This window comes from Marmota monax, unplaced genomic scaffold (genome assembly GCF_021218885.2).
Source record: "Marmota monax isolate L192 unplaced genomic scaffold, Marmota_monax_Labrador192_F-V1.1 WCK01_AAM20220418_F8-fsc00006, whole genome shotgun sequence".
NCBI classification, from domain to species: Eukaryota; Metazoa; Chordata; class Mammalia; order Rodentia; family Sciuridae; genus Marmota; species Marmota monax.
Genome location: NW_026693712.1, coordinates 19,155,297 through 19,168,167, shown reverse-complemented (window position 1 = coordinate 19,168,167; position 12,871 = coordinate 19,155,297). Strand labels below are relative to the sequence as shown.

General features: G+C 57.0%; 1 protein-coding gene across 3 annotated transcripts in view; it reads left to right on the top strand.

Annotated features, from left to right (window-relative positions):
• The window catches only part of Cxxc5 (CXXC finger protein 5), a 57,977-nt gene that overhangs the window by 24,275 nt on the left and 20,831 nt on the right, over positions 1-12,871 (top strand). Inside the window, exon 1 of one of the 3 annotated variants that reach the window (XM_046460251.2) lies at positions 450-594. The exons of 1 other annotated variant lie outside the window; for it this stretch is intronic. The gene's annotated coding sequence lies outside the window, so the exon portion shown is untranslated. Of the gene's footprint in view, positions 1-449; positions 595-625; positions 758-12,871 lie in introns of those variants that run through there. One more of the 3 variants, XM_046460250.2, reaches the window with a different exon arrangement.

Sequence of the window (12,871 nt, the reverse complement as noted above, 5' to 3'; positions counted from 1 at the left end):
GGAGCGGCTAGTCCGGTCCAGGTTTTGCCGGCAGCCCCCGGGCAGCGTTCAGAGCTCCTGCCCGGGCGGGCGCGCGGCGGCGGCGGCGGCGGCGGCAGAGGCGGCGAAGCCTGAGCGGGGATGTAGAGGCGGCGGCACTGGCGGCAGCAGAGGCGGCGGTGGCGGCGAAAGCAGGCGTTTGAGCTGAGCAAGAAGAGCAGCGAAGCCTCATAACCCAATAGCCCGACCCTGCGTCCCAGCCCTGCCCAGCCCGCGCCCAGCATGCGCGCCGCCTGCTGAGTCCGGGCGCTGCACGCTGAGCCCTCCGCCCGCCGCGCCGCGCTCCGCTCCGGGGTGATTAGTTGCTTTTTGTTGTTTTTTAATTTGGGCCGCGGGGAGGGGGAGGAGGGGCAGGTGCTGCGGGCTCCCCCCCCTCCCCGCCTCGGGCCAGCCGCGGCGGCGCGACTCCGGCTCCGGACCCAGGCGCAGCGGGCGGCTGGAGCAGAGCGCACCGCGGCGGCAGTGCCCAGAGAGGAGCGCAGCTCCCCGCCCCGCCCCTCCCCCTCGGCCTCGCGGCGACGGCGGTGGTGGCGGCTCGGACGACTCGGAGAGCCGGTAGGTGTCGGGCCATGGCCCTCCCCCGACCCCCCCACAGACCGGCCCCCTCCCCTTCCCCGCCTACCTCCCTCTCCTCCCCCGGGGCTCGGTGCGCGGCCGGGGCCGGAGTTCGCTGGAAGTCGGCGGAAAGTTTGGCTGCGCGGGTTCCCCCGAAGTTCAGGTGCGGAAAGCTAGGGACGGGGAAGGAGGGGTCCGTGTTTGGGAGGGGCGGGGGGCTCCCGCAACCTGAGCCGCGGATCCGCGAAGCCTGGGAGACCTAGCGCCGGTGATCGTTTGGTGGCCGCTTCTATACCCAAGCCTCCCCAAGCTGCAGTATGCTCGGTCGCAGATCACTGAGTTCAGACAAAAAGAGGGGTTTTAGGGTCGGGGACGGCGGGCTGGGCGCCGTGGAGTGGGGTTGGGGCTTTTCCTGAGAGGTGCCGTCCTCTTCCCAATCACTCCAGATCGTGGGCGCTGGGGTGGCGGGCGCCCCGGGGTCCTCACCTTTTGGTGTTAGGCGGGCGCTCCGCCTGCGGGGGTGACTGCTTGGAGATCTCTGGCGTGCACTCCCCGCAGCAGACCCCACTCACAACCCTGTGTTTGGGGGCGATGGTAACTGCCCTGAGCGGCTTCGACCATGCGTGGCTGAGCCTCCCCCTCCTCTTGGAAGAGGCGGCGGCCACTTCTGCATTTCCCCTCCAGCTCCTCGCCCCCGCTGCCCGCGGGGTGCCTGGCGGGCTGATCAAGTTTGACCTTTTTTTTTTTTTTTAATCGGTGAAAGTATCACCCCCACTTCCACCGTGCCCCGCAGCCTCTCCCTCCCACCACAGCGATGGGGAGCCTTTCGGGCTGCCTCCCAAGCCCCGCGTGGGCTAAATAGCGTGCAAAGCCAGGGAGGGAGAATGGGGGTTTTCCCCTAGCTGCAGGGCTGTTGGAGGGGGATGCGTCCCAGGCTCCTGCGGTGCAGCTCTGGCTCCGAATTTACCCCTGAAGTTCTGCCCGAGCCCCCCTCCCCTTCGCTTCCCCGGAGCGAGGGGCTGAACCGCCGCGAGAGGAATGTGTTAATTTTCTGACTGGGGGAAGTTGTCCTCGCCCGGAATGGGCTGTTTTCCGGCGGGGAGCGCGGGGTGCGCCTGGCTTTGTTTATTTGTAGGATCGGCAGAAAGTGAGTGACCCCAGTTTTTAAATAGGGGTCCATCTCGGGACCTGTCAGAAGAGCTGAAGCATCCAATGAGAGAGCAAAACCTCTCTTTTTCCTCTTCCCCGAGAATCAGAAGGGGTACACGGAGTTTGGGTTAGTGCCATGGGCTGCAAGGAGGCACCAGTGGATTTGAGGGGGTTCTGTAGTGACTCATCCGGAAAGACCTGCTCCCTCTAGTCTCCTGCGACGAGGGTCTGAGATTCAGCAGTTTCACCCTCTTTGCCCCCAGGATCCTGGGTGGTCCAAGAGTCGCATCTTTGGATTGGGGGCTGCAGAAAGGGGGGTCATCGGACCATCCTCCCGATCCCTGCCTTTCCCTGTGCCGCAGGCGCTGTTTGCAGCCCTCGGTTTTGTAGTGGGCCCAGCCCCACCCCGCTCCTGGCGTTTGCTCTTGAAGCTCTGGGGAGGGGGGCGTGTGTGATCCTCGGTCCTCGCCCCCGCCGGAGCCGCCCCAGGGCCGCCGGCAAACAGAGTCCCTTTCAAGTTTTCCGCTGGGGCCGCCTGGCGGGGGCTGCAAACACAGTCGCTGCGGACCTGTTTGGAGCGCGATTTGAACGCCCGGCGCCACCTCAGCTGCCCCTGGCCGCTGGGGTGGGGGGTTCGGTCCCTGAAATTAGGAGCATTTAAATGAGATATTTTGGGGATCTTACTTGCCTAAGATTGACTTGTCCTCCTCCCGAAAGCCCCCCCCCAACTGCTGCTGGGAACCCAGAAACTAGAACCTGAAGCACCTTCCAATCCCGTTTTTGAGATCCGTGAGGGGAGACATAGGGCGCTACCTCCCCGTAACGGCATGGTGTTGATTTAGCAGTTTCCCTAGATGAGAATCAAGCTGGAGCTTGTTGGGGGGGGGGGAGTGGCCCGCTCTGCAGCTGTCACCCCCCTCCCAGAACGAAATTGTTCTCTCCCCTTGGGGAGGAGGGAGAGGGGGTTGACAGTCTGATTTTTCCCCCCCCTGGAAAGGGGTGGGAACAGCTGAGGGAGGTTGGCCTCTGCATTTTCAGTCAGCCCTGGGAGCTTGGTTGATATAGCCCCCCTCCCCATCTTGGGACTCTTGGGAAGCCTCTAGCCAGCCTTGAGCCTCCCTCTCCCCCATGCCACTTTCCTTTCCAAGGTGGAGGCAGAGAGGTTCCCGTGCAGAAGACAGAGCTTTGACTGGCTGGCTGACTGACTGTTGGTGGCTTATTTATGTGTGTTTGGGCTCAGTTGTTCTCCCGGCTCAGCAGGTGACCCTGGCCTGGGCCTCCTATCTCTCCTGTGCAAGAGAGCCTGTTGACTTATCCGAGGACCAGTGGCCTCCTCTTTATCACGTGAGGCCTGGAATGTCCACGCAGCCTGGCTGGGTTAGGCTACGTGGGGGAAGGGGAGGGAACTGTTGGGAAGGGTTCTGCATCCAGGGCCCAGGATGGCACAAGCCTGCTGTCTGTCCATGTGCTCCACCATGACCCTCAACTTTTTGCCTCTTTTCAGCTTTTTGCCTGTCTTTTACCCATTTGGCATGTGCGAAACTGAGGCCCATAGGAGTCTGGGGGCAGGGTTGCATCTGGATAAAGAACCACATCTGGGAATTTAGGACCCCACCTCCTATTTCATGGGAGGGTAGAATGGAGATGGGGGTATCCCTCAGAAAGAAGCGAATGATATATGCTGGGCAGAGGTCAGTTGACTTTTTAGGGTACAGAATGGGGTAGAGGTCTGGGAGAATATAGGTGAGCCAGACTCAGGCCTACTGCTAGAGCCCCGTGGTGACCAGTCAGAACTAGTTACCAACTATAATGCTCTGGAGCATACTTTAACTGGCTAGGGATAGGGCAGGCTCACTTATTGTTGTTATTATTGCTCTCTGCTTATATGTAGTTAATTTATTCATTCATCAGCCTAATATGTAAATGTTATACATTCTATGTATTTCTGGGGGTGCAGAATCACTGCCCCAACTCTGTAGGCGTTTTCCAGGCAGAAGCTCCACCCCCTTCCCCGCCTCCTGGGGCCCTGATTGGGGCTTTCCCTTTTATTTTTTTCCCCTTGGGGCTCTCCCAATCCTGCCCCCACCTACTGGTCCCATCCTGGCCCTGTGTGTGTGGTTGTGTGTGTGTGTGTGTGTGAAGTGTTCTTGATTAAGTGTATTAATAGTTAAACTCTCACTCATAGCTGGAACTCACCAGACCACAAAAAGCCTCCCCCGTTACTCACGCGCTACTGCCCAACAAGAATATCCCACTAAAGTTTTTTTTCTGCTTCCCTTACTTCCCCCTCACTCTCTCTGACTCCCCCCAGTGCTGAGCCCACCCATCCAGGCTGAAGGCAGTGAGAAAGGACTGCCCCCTCAAAGACCCAGGAATCTCCAATCCTCCACCTGCCTGCTAAAGCCAGAGGCAATGTCAGCTGACAGATGAGGCTGTGTGGTACTAGTCAGTTGGTCTGCATTGTGGGACTGGATGGCCTGTGTGCTTATGACTCAGGATATGTATGTTTCTAAGTTGTGTGTGTATGTCTAGAAATTGGTGTGTTGAATGTGTGTCTCAGGAGTCTGAGCATGCATGGATCTGTGGATGCGGGCTTGTGTAGCTGCATTATACATGTAAACCCAATGTATGTTTCTGAGTCTGAGATTGTAAATTGGAAAATTGGATGTGTCTCTGTGGATCTAGGAATGTATATTTTCTCTACGTGTGTGCCTGAAAATTTCAGAGTCTGGTTGTGGTTGTGTGTATTTGTGTGTTTTGTATATGCTTATAAATCTGGGAGTAAGCCTATCTAAGCTGTATGGGCCTTCAGTAGCTGGTAGCTATGTGTTCCTTTCTCTTTTAGTATCTCTCTCTGCCCCTCTGTTTCTTCCTTCCTGGTTGTTTGAGGCCCTGAGAGAGAGAGAGGGAGGGAGAGAGTATGTGTGTGTGTGTGTGTGTGTAGCATCAAATCTCTTCTACCCGGCTCCCCCCCTCTCCAGTAACTGGGCAGCTTCCCCGTCTGCCTGCCTGCTGGGAGTTTTGGAAGCCATGGAGGGAGACAGGCTGGGGCCGGGGTGACAGCGCGTATCCACGGTGATGGCAGCCTGTGATTACGGGAATAAAAGGATTTTAAGGTCATGGGTGTTTTTTTATGTTCCCCCCCTTTGGTGGAGTCAGTGGCTGCAAAGGGCCACAGCTGTGTGTGTGCAGGTTGGGAAGTCTGCCCCTGTGAAAGTGAACATGGTTATGTGGAGCTTACCTGGGAGCATGAACACAAGCGTGTATATGCATGAGCAGAATCTGTGAGAGTGAGTGTACCTATCTGCCTGCTCCTCATGTGAGAGTCTGGGGGCTGCCATCGATTCCCCTGGGGGAGAATTCCTAGTAAAAGTTGCTCCTGGGAATCACATGAACCTGGAATCCTGCAGTCTTCTATATGCTGAGGAGGGCACTCAGGCCCCACCCGCTGCTCACCTGCGCCCCCTCCCTGAGTCCAGTGTCTCTAGCTGGATACTGCCTGGGCCCAGTTACCTGGGCAAGGCCACATCTCAGGGTGTCAGTGCCCCTGGCCCAGCTCCAGCCCCTGTAATTGCATTCTGCCGCCTAATCCCCCGCCAGCTCAATTAGATCACAAATTCTTCTTCATTTCCTGCCTCTGATGCTGGCCTCCCTCTGGGCTAGCAGTGACTAGAAGAGAGGAGGGATCTTGACCCCCCCCCCTTCTACTAGCACTAGAGGCTGGAGGGGGGGTGGTAATAAATTCCTGGTACATGGACCCTGGAGTCCAGGTTATATTTGAGGGACCAAAATGATGGGGCTCTATTGGCCCTTTTTAGACCAGCTTCAGTATCCCCATTCTGGGGAAGAAGGCTCATGTTACCTAATATAGGGGCTCTGGGTAGACCAGACAGGTCACTCTAGTCAAGTCCCTAGGCTACATCCTTTCCTGGTTTCCAGTAGGCCCTGCCTACCTCCTGATCCCAGAGCAGTTGGTGGCCACCCCTAAGCACAGCAGTTGTGACCTTGTTTTTGACCTTTCCATGTTGTCCATTCTAGGAGCCAGTAGGACCACTGTGCTCCCCTCCTACTTAGTTCTTCTAATCCCCTCCCTTGGCCCCACCCAGATAAGTGTGTATGAGCAGTAGCTCTGAAGTCCTTCAGACCTGGCTCCAAATCCTGGCCACACCAATGTCTCAGTGGATGTATGATTTATTGGCAAGTTGCGTTATCTCTACAAATCTGAGTTTCTTTATCTCTGAAACAGGGTAGTTAAGAATGGCTGCCTCACAAGACCATTTTTGGTGAGCATAGGGAAGTTCGCATAGGTGCATTCCCAGTTAACATTCAATAAAATTTGGCTTTTATAGTGATGAGTACTTCATATCTTTCAGTGAATAGGAAGGAGAAAAAGCACTTGGCTCACTCTTAGCATTTCTTCTCCATTTTGCTAATTACAGGTGTGTACCTTAGTTCTATCACTTTGCCTGAGTTTCTCTCCCCCATCTGTAAAATGGGACTGACAGAGGGCTGACCTTAGAGGTCACATGACAGGATTAAATGCTTGGCCCCAGCAAGTTCTCTGCCCTTTCTTTCCTCACACCAAGCCTGGGGTGGATAGGACTAGTGAAGATACGGGCTCTGGGACCAGGGGCTGACCAAGGTCATGAGGCTGGTAATGAGGCCCAGGGATGACCTGCTGGCTCAGCTGAGCTGTGAGGCACAGCCTTCCTTCCCTGCAGGTCTCTGAAAATTGGTGGCTTGGCTGATTATTTTCTGGGAAGGGGAAGCTGAACGTCTGCCCCTCCTTTCCCAGGAGGCGCCCATGGCAGTGGCTGTGCTGACAGGCCTCCTGGCTTTCTTGCTAGGGTGGCTGGCAGCTCTGTGGAAGGCTGGCTGTGCCCAGATCAGCCCAAGGGAAGGGAACTGCAAAGGTCTCCCTCCCATCACTGACCCCTGCAGCCCCTCCCATCCTCAGCCTGTCTTCTCTCAATGGAAATGGAAAGACAGCAAGGAGAACTCATAGCAGGAGAGCTGGGGAGACTGGCTGTGATGGAGGTGGTGGGGCAGCCTTCTGCCTCAGGGTCCCCTAGCACTCCCTGGCTAGTCTCCTGCTTTCTGTGACCTCTGTCACTCACTAGCCTGGGCTTTTTAATATTTCATGGCCCTTCAAACCAGCCCCCTGCCCCAGCCCACATGGCCCCCTTTGTCTGCCTGCCTATCCCCCACTGCGTCTGCCCCTGCTGCATTCCCTGCCTTTCTCGATCTCCATCTCTCATAGGATTCTCTCCCCTTCCCTGACATCTCTGACTGTCCCTCTGCCCCTTTCCTCCATTTTCCTCTTTTGTCGGCTGCCTCCTTCCCACTGGAACAGAAACCCCGGCAACTGGTCTGCCTGCTTGTTCGCCCCCTGGGTCTACCCCTTCCTGCCCCCTCCCCCCAGCTGTGCTGGCCGCCCTGTGAGAGCTGGTTTTATTTATTTTTCTGTTTGTTTGGGAAGAGGGCAGTGGCAACTCTGAGCCCTGGCTGCTGCTCTGCTTGGAGCAGTGAGCAGGCGGCTGCACTGGCCTCCCAGGAATGTGGCTGGGACGTCCCGCGCTATATTTACTCCCCTCCAGCTGCTGTCCCCAACAGGGCAGAGCCAGGCCTGCCTGGTGGCCCCCAGGGAACCCTGTGCCCGCCCTCCTCTGTCTGGCAGACCCCACATAGCCCTTGGGCCCACTGCTCCCCCCTTGCCTGTGACCTCCTCTGACCTCTGATTTGCCTGGCCTGCCAGCAGAAACTCATGTGGCCGATGCTGGTATGGGTATACAGTGAGGGCACAGAGTCCTGGCACCCAGTACTACCCCTCTACACTCCTGTGCACCCCTACTCAGGGGCCTAACCTAGGTCTGTAATGTGATGGCCAGAATTATGCAAAACATCTTTCCAGGCTTCTCTTCACCAGGCCTGGTCCCTACTCTTGCCACAGTCCCCTCAACTCAGCTGCAATCACTGGGGAAGGGGGAGAGCTTGAGTGGCTGTGTCCTTGTATCACTGGTCCCCTTGGTTCCTCACACAAGCACACATGCGTGCGCAGCTGAGTGCTTGCACATACATATGCAGAAAGACTCCCTTTCCCATGGACACACATGTTGGGTTATTCCTTCCTTGGAGGCAGGTCCTTGCCTCCTGTCATTGATTCCCTCATTCATCAGATGCTTACAGGGATATTTTGAGCCCGCTCCTTGCCAGCCTTGCAATGGGATGTGGCAGTGATTCCTTCCTGTACCCTCAGTGCCTGGCACCAAGTAAGTGCTGAAGATATTTCGCTGCTGCTGTACTGAGCTGCAGCCCCCAACTATTATCACTGTTAGGATCAGATATTGTAACAATGGCAGTGACAATGGCTGGCCCATCCTAAGCCCTTGCAGGGGCAGCCTCTGTGTTTCTGACCTTTGCCTCCTTTAGTCCTCCCAGTAGTCCAGTGAGTTGGGTGCTGTTAACATCTGTTTAGAGAAAGGAGGAAACTGAGGCTGGGAGAGTTTGTGACTGACAAGTGGGATTGAGTTCTGGCAGAGCCCTTGACAGGGTACGAACACTATGAAGACAGCCAGCGTTGGTCTATATATGTGGTGTTTGCAGCATCTTCCCTGGTACCTGGTTACATATGGAACAGACTCCCTAAGTGCTTGTGAACACAAGCCTTGCTCTGCTTCCCCCTTGTGGCACCCTAACCCCTGGCAGTGGGCCTGACATGACGCAAGGAGATGGGCTGATTGGCTAGTTGGGTGAATAAAAGAATGAATTGATGAATGACCAGACAACTCAATGTGAGGATGAGTATTCTCAAGGAAAATGGGCATGTGGGATGTGCTGGTGAACAGACTGCTGTGTGGACACCCATTGGCCCATAGAGGATTCTGGGAAGTGAAGTAGGGTCAGGGCTGAATGACACAGCTAGAGACCAACAGTCTGCTGAGGCAGTGAGGCAGGACCTATCTTCTCCATGGACCTCAATTTTTCATCTGTCAAGTGGGCTTGGGAGCCTTTGTTTTGGCTGACTGCCAGCTGGCATGGGAGGTGAGGGGACTGTGGCTGGAAGGAGGAAGTAGTGGGTGGTGAAGACAGGAAGGTGAAGCATGGAGCTTGGCTTGGAACCTGAGAAGCAGGGAGATCAGCCCTGACCTGACCCATAGAATCCTCTCTCTGAGCCACAGGGTGGGAATGCAGGCTGTCAAGCCCCCCTGCCTCCCATTCCTGCTATGGTGCAGGCTTGTTTCCTGACATCTGCGACATCAGTGGTTTTGTGTGCCAGGAGGAGGTGGCTTGTCCCTTGGCCTAGTCCGGCTCCTCCCCAGACCCAGACTCTCCCCGCCCCTCCGCAGCTTCTTGTTAGTTCCTGTTGACCCCATGGGAGAAACCCAGCCCCTCTCCTGCCTGACCCACCTCCCCCAAAGCTAGATGAGCAATTGGTTGACTGGACCTACAGCAGTAGGAGGGGTAGACATGGTCCTCTTTCTTCCTGGGGCTGTCTGATCTTGGTGGTTTAGAATTTTTAGTGACAAGAGACTGGAATCATAAACTCCTTGTAATGGAAGGATTTTCAAGTCATGACTCTTGTCATGTTGGGATTCTAGAATCACAGAACCATGGGTTTTCCTGTGGGAAGGAAGTATGAATGGTCCCTCATGTTTCAGTCTTCTGTTTGATGGTAGGGGACAGTAATGCTCTGTGGGGAGGAGCTTCTCTAAGGTCATAGAGCCTGGAGCCCTCAGGTGACACAAGCCTGGGACAAAACCTGAGACAAAAATGCCAGTTTTGCCTGCAGGGGTGGACTATGGGCCATCAGGCAGTGAGGGGATTCAGGGACGGCCTGGCCTGCAGGCACAGGAGGGGTCTTCCTTGCGGCCTGCCTGCTGCCCACGCTTCCCGAGGCATCAGTGTGAGGAGGAAATGCGGGCTGTTTCTCCCAGCGACAGCCGGCAGGGCCGGGCGACTTCCCAGCTCCCCCTCTGACTCATGGCTGCCTGCAGCTCCCCTCCCCTGGGGGCCTCAGCAGCCCCATCTGTGCAATGGGGAGAGGTTTTGTCCCACAGACTAGCGTTATAGAAACAATAAGACTAGGATTCTTTTCCAGGGCCACTTTTAGGCAGTAGAGAGTCTAAAGAGTGGTCCAGAAGAGCCACAGAGCATTTGGCCCTCGTATACTGAGAAGTCCTGCTTGGAGTCACCTTAGTGCCCCAAGAAACCTGGGGGAGTCAACCTGGTTCCCTGGGCAGAAATTATGGGAAGCCAATGATAGAGGACCCAAATCATTCTTTTAGGAAGATCCCAGATTGTGAGGCTTAGAGCTCTCAGCGATCTCCCCTGACTTCAGTATACCCATCTGCAAAATGGAGGATGTTGTTCCACTAGGTCAGTCATTTAGTGGCTGTGCTGTACCTGGATACGTGCCGGATGCTGGGGAATGGGGAATCCTTGACTCCAGAAATGGGATGGGATGTGATTGGGTGGAAGGGGTGACAGGAGAGGTAAGAAGCTGGCCAGCGAGGGAGTGTCCAGCGGAAAATCCCAGCTGTTCTCAGGAAGCGTTTCCTCCTCTGGTCTCCTGGGAGAGGGACTAGGCAAGCAGGACAGAGAGCAGTGGGAGGCTCCTCGCAGTCCACGTGGAGACATCCCAGGCCTGGCAGCTGGGCGGGTGTGCCCTTCACACTGCCGAGGGCTGGAACACACCTCCCGTGCTGTGTGGTGGGGGGCCAGGGCTGCCAGGAGGGGCCCGGCCATAGTCCAGATTTTAAAGCTTTCCCCTGGGGCCTCGTGGTACCCTCCACCCTGTCCTGAGCTACCACCGCAGGGGTGGCAGATGCTGTTTCTTCGGCCCAGGCGAGTGGGAGGCCTCCGGAAGATCCTCCTGGGAGGTTCCGGGGGGCAGCGGGGGCGTTGGCAGCTGCTGCCCAGCCAGGGTTGGCTCACAGTGGCCTCCCAGGTCCCTCAGGCCCCCAGGCTTGAGGTGGTGCTTTGGAATTGAGGCTGGTCCCTCCAGCCCTTGCTTCCCTGCTGCTGCCCACCAAGCTTCTTGTCTCTGGCCCCCTCCCATCTCTGGCTGCGACTGCAGAGCCCCCCGGGAAGGCAGGGGAGGAGGCACAGCGGGCTCAGAACAGCGGGTGCCCGCGCAGCCAAGTATTTGCGTGAGCTGTCAGAGACAGACAGGCATGTGGGGAATTTGGTGCATGTGGGGCTGGGGGAAGCAGCCGGGTGGGCAGGCAGGCAGGAGGAGGGAAGCTGGGGCTGCCTGCAGGCCTGTTGAACCCTGCAGAGATACTGTTTCTACCTAGTCCTTTAGACATCTTCTTCTGCCTGTGCCAAGGCAGTGAGGAGAGTGGGAACTATCATGACTGGGGTCTGATGGTGGTGCTAACACCCGAAGGGGGCACCTTGTCAAGGGCCCAGAGCTCTCTGGTGGAGTGTGGAGCCAGGCAAGAATCCGGGTTGTACCCAACTGTGGCCTCCAGGAAATAGCAGCTGTCTTCTCTGCCCCCACCCCACCCCAAGCCTGGCACAACTTGTTTCCTGGCCAGGGTCCGGCTGGGGCAGATTGGAGGAGCCTGGTATTGCCCGGCTGGGTAAGGAACAAGCAGGATGGAGGGGGTCATGTTTATAAGCCTAAAAGCAGTGGGAGTGCTGTGGAGAGAGGACCTAAGCCCTTGTTATCCTTATGCAAAGACCCCAACTTGGTTGCCTTTGTGGTCTATTCCCAATAGATCCTATTAAACAGGACAGGGGCCCAGAGCTGAGTAATACTTGATTTTTCACAGCTGAGAGCCCAGAGGTGAATATACTGCCCTGAGGTCAAACAGTGGACTCCTAACCTTCCCTCCGCCCTCATGTGGGTGGGGCCAATGGGAAGAGGTGAACATTGGGGTTTGCTGGGGTGGGGGCTATATTTAGTTCTGCAGAGCTGAGGGGCCCCTCTAGGAGCAGCTGTTGGGGGGTGCACACACAGGCCTGGAGCTTCATTTAGTCTGGACAGAAATATCCTCCCCCCCACCCACCACCCACTGGCTGGGAGGCCAGGCTGCGGGTTTGTCCCCTGAGGGGCAGCTTGCCTGGGCCTGGCGGCCGGCGGGACAGGCAAGATGACCCGATAGGCTTTTCCCAGCTCAGGTTTCGATGAAACAGGAACCGGAGCCGCAGCCTGGACTGTGGGGGCCAGGGCAGCCAGGAGCCTGGGGGGCCAGGGCTGCCTCCCCCGCTTCTCCCTCCCTCTGCTCTGTGATGCAGCCTCCCCTTCGCAAAGGCCTGGGGAAGCAGCAGGTTATTTATCAAGCCAGCCTCCCTGCCGCGTCTGCCCGCGTCTCCCCCCCCACACCTCTTGCGCTGGCGGCCATGAGCCCAGCAGAGCAGGGTGAGCTGGGCAGGCGGGTGGCGGGATTAGCTCAGGAGACGTGAGTCACCCCATCCCCAGCAGCCCTGCGAGGCCCTGCGGCCTGGCAGGCAGAACACGCACTCACTCACCCCCACATGTGGCACACTTAGGGCCACACAGGACAGACATGGTCATACAGAGCACACTTAATTCTACATGGTGTGGCACAGACTTGGTCACATATGTTGTGGGCCCTTCAGAAGCACACTCACTGTTACAACCCTGGCCCCTGGTGTGTGCGTAACTGGCACAGACCTAGGGAAACAGACATACATGGTTACACAGGGGTGGGCCCCTTGGGAGGAGGCCACACTTGCCCTTTCAGACCCTGCACCAGTAAGGCAGCTGTATGTCTACTTCATCCTGTCACAGCTCGGGCTAGTGGTCCTGAGGTCATAGTTCATACCCAGGTGAGACCATAGGGTTAGTCCAGGAGGACTGACAGCAGATCCTGGTGCACACACCTATACATGTTCCCACCTGATGTGGTTAGGGCTCCCTTCCCCCGTTAAGGCTCACACAAAAGAGGCCTGACCCTCAGCCATGATGTCATCTGATGCTGTAAGGTTTGGATAGGGGCTTTTCCCTATCACCAGGCTGGTGTGGCCCTACTAGGGGACCTACTTACCCTCCAGTGGGGAGCTCTGGCCTGAGCAGAGTAAGTTGGGTAGATGGGGCAGAGGGCAGAGAAGCTGATTTCCCCAGGAGTGCCCAGTGGCCAGTTGCTCTCCCCATTCAAGG